The sequence below is a fragment of the Chrysochloris asiatica genome, unplaced genomic scaffold (genome assembly GCF_000296735.1).
Source record: "Chrysochloris asiatica unplaced genomic scaffold, ChrAsi1.0 scaffold00598, whole genome shotgun sequence".
NCBI lineage: Eukaryota > Metazoa > Chordata > Mammalia > Afrosoricida > Chrysochloridae > Chrysochloris > Chrysochloris asiatica.
In genome coordinates, this window is record NW_006409116.1 from 281,394 (window position 1) to 284,960 (window position 3,567).

Here is a 3,567-nt window from a genome sequence, read left to right on the forward strand (position 1 = left end):
AAGTGTGTTTTACGGTTCTGGCACCCTACTAAATTCAGATTACATCTCGACCAATCTTACACTTTTGTCTGCCATCTATTAGTTTATAATTTAATGTAAAGACTAGCTTCCTTATCATCTGATAATACTTTAGATATATTGTAATTTAAGCTCAAATATTTTGAATAAATTATATTGAGTTCACTCTTTATTGTATATAATAGTAATCAGATAATAAATATTTCTGAAGTTTCTATATTAAGAATTCTGCTGGAATTGAAATTAGCAGTTCCACTCTTAAGTCTTTTAAAATCTAGATGTAAAAATTCTTCAAATTTACTTTCAAATATGGACATAGAATGCAATGAAGGAAGTATTGCAACCACATTAAGGTAATTCATGTAATTTATTTCATAATTCAAAACATGTATGAGAACAGATGATGCAGTATGTGTGTGTATATATATATATAATTAGAGTGAATTTAGTTTCATGAAACACTTAAAATCAGGGAAAGATAAGGGTAGCAAATGAATACATAACTCTTTGTTCTTCGGAAAAGCAAAATAATTTTCTTAAATTGTGTAGGCAAAGTGCTTATGGCCAAGACTCCAATTGGGTATTGTTGTTGTTATTAAGTACGATGGAGTCAGTTCCAACTCATAGTGACCATGCACAGGTTTTCTGAGGCTGAAATCTTTACTGGAGCAGAAAGCTTCATCTTTCTCCCACAGAACATCTGGTAGTTTCGAACTTCCAACCTTGAGGTTAGTAGCCCAATTCATAACCACTATGCTACCTTAGCTATTTAACTGGGTATCAAGGGTGTGGAATTTCATTAAAACATGTGAATTAATACTTAAAAATAACATAAGTTTTCTGTAATTTATTCAAAAGTTGTAAATCCACATTTTTTTTTATAATTCTCCTTTTGTTAAAAGCTATTAATATCATCAATTATACATACTCACATAAGCATTTCTGTACTATTTGAGATTTGAAAATGATTAGAATCCACACTATTTTGCTAGGTTTAAAGATTCCTTACTAAGATTCATTATTTTCAAACATGTATCACTTCAAATTCTTACTCCTGCTACTTGGTACATTTTGTAGAATATGTATCAAAATATTGTACTGCCTATATTGAATGGCAACCTAAAATGGTAGACTACAGCTTTTAAACTAAAGTTTTAAATAAATAAATATGTAGTTTCAAATAGAAGAAGTCAACATAAGAAGGAGAAATAGAGAAGGAGAGAAAGGATGGGAATAATTGTTGTTGTTGTCAGGTGCCATCGAGTTGGAACTGACTCATAGTGACTCCATGCACAGCAGAATGAAACAATGTCCGATCCCGGGCCAACGTCACTACCGTTGTCACACTTGAGTCCATCAATGCTGCCACCTAGCCAATCCATCTCGTTGGGGGTCTTCCTCTTCTTCTCCTACCCTCCATCTTACCAAGCATGATATCCTTCTCCAGTGACTGTCCCTTCCTGACAATATGTCCAAAGTATGAGAGACGAAGTTTAGCCATCTTGGCATCTAAGGAGCACTCTGGCTGCACTTCTTCCAAAACAGAGCTATTGGTTCTTTTGGCAGCCCATGGCACTTTTAGCATTCTCCTCCAACACCACAATTCAAAGGCATCAATTCTTATACAATCTTCCTTATTCACTGTCCAGCTTTCACATCTATATGAAGGTTATTGAAAATACCATGGCTTGAGAATAATTAGAAAAGGGAAAACACAGAAAAGCTGTAGAAGACAAATATTTTGATGAAGGAGTCACAGAATAAATGTCAGTTTGTTTTATATATGAGTGTTCTGGCTGGCTGAGTTTCAGCTCACATTTAGAAAGGTTAAGGTCCATGGAAACCACCATACCCAGGAATATGTGAGTGTAACTTAAATAGTATTGCAACAAAATCAAAGATAGCTTATTGAACAAAAAATTCCTACTGTGAAGCTATTGTTTCTCTCCATATCTATGCACTTCTGAAGGAGATGTTTTCATTTCTGTAATCCTTTCCAGAAGAATTCTGTTCCCTTCCATTTACACCACCTTAAAAAGGTAATTTTAACATTCTTAGGGGACTCAAATTGCAGTTCCTTAAAATTTTATTTGAGTTTTAAGAACTGAAAGAAATATGAAGGGTAAAGAATTAGGGCTGTGAAGTGAATGGTATAAGTTTTCCAAGAAAAGTGTCTTTGTTGTTGTTAAGTGCATTCAAGTTGGTACCAAAACTTATTGACCTTGTATAGGGATTCCAAGTTGGTAAAACTCAGTGGGAACAGAAAACATGATTTTCTCTGGCAAAGTAGCTGGTGGGCCTGAGAAGGTAACCATGTGGGTCAGTGTCTATCCAACAGAGCTTCTGTACTCCATTTAAAAAGTTTCTAAGGAGGCTTCCTCTGAGCCCACCTCTGGCTCCCCGGGGGGAAACAGTGAGGGACCACATCACCCGCTGTGTCGCGCTCCCCTGCTGCTCCCCTCCACGAACGCGGATGCTGCCTCACCACTTCCTCTGGCCTCAGCTTACCCTGGGATCTATGGAAGTAATGGAAGGAGCCCTCAACCTCGCCCATCAACAGAGCAGAAGAGCAGAGCATTTGTTACCTACAGGGAAATACGAAGAGGCGATTTCTTGTCACAAACAGGCTGCTGCATACCTTTCCGAAGCCACGAAGCTGACACAGTCTGAGCAGACTCTTCACTGGAATTGCAAAGGGATAGCCACATGAAACAGCAACTGCTCATCCAGGAGAAGTGGAAGGGGGCCAGGTGTGAGGAAAGGTCAAAGCCCAGCAGAACATAGACAAGAATGGGGTTTCCCAACTTTCAGCATCTCACAAGCCCTCTGCTAAGCATGCTGATGGCCAGAGTCCCCTTCTGTTTAAGAGGTGCAGCCCATCCTCCGAGAAATTCCTGCCTGAAATTCAGGGCTTCTTTGATAGGAATCCAGACAAGCTCTTGTTTTTACTCCAGCAAAAGAGTCTCGCATTGGGAGCAAGGGCCTGAAAGATGGTAAAACAATTATAGAGGAGCAGGCCATAAAATCGCCGATTTGAAGAAACACGTTGAGTTCTTGTGGCTGAGAATGAAAGATTAAGGAAAGAAAATAAACGACTAAAAGCTGAAAAAGCCAGCCTTCTAAAAGGTCCAATAGAAAAGGAGTTGGATGTTGATGCTGATTTTGTGGAGAAATCAGAGCTGTGGAGCTTGCAGCCTCTTCAACCTGGCAGAAGTTTGCAACAAACACTGGGAAAGCCAAGGACATTCCAATTCCCAATCTCCCTCCCTTGGATTTTCCATTTCCAGAACTTCCACTTTTGGAGCTTTCTGAGGATATTCTGAAAGGACTTATGAATAACTAAAATGAATGACCACAGAGGAGGTGAGAAGAGAAACCAATACAGTTAATCCAGAAAAAGAACGAAAGGGAAAACCACATGCCAGGGTGACCCGCAGATACAGCACTATCTGGCTGACTGTAGAGGAGGCGTTGCCAGGACTCGGGAAGCAGCCACTGTGAAAGACATTACACATCCGATTTACTGACTGGAGCTCGGGATTCCGGACT

The 3,567-nt window shown here is 39.1% G+C and overlaps 1 pseudogene; it reads left to right on the plus strand.

Annotated features, from left to right (window-relative positions):
- Positions 1 to 2,536: 2,536 nt before the first annotated feature.
- On the plus strand, positions 2,537 to 3,361 carry LOC102828538 (annotated as a pseudogene).
- Positions 3,362 to 3,567: the final 206 nt, after the last annotated feature.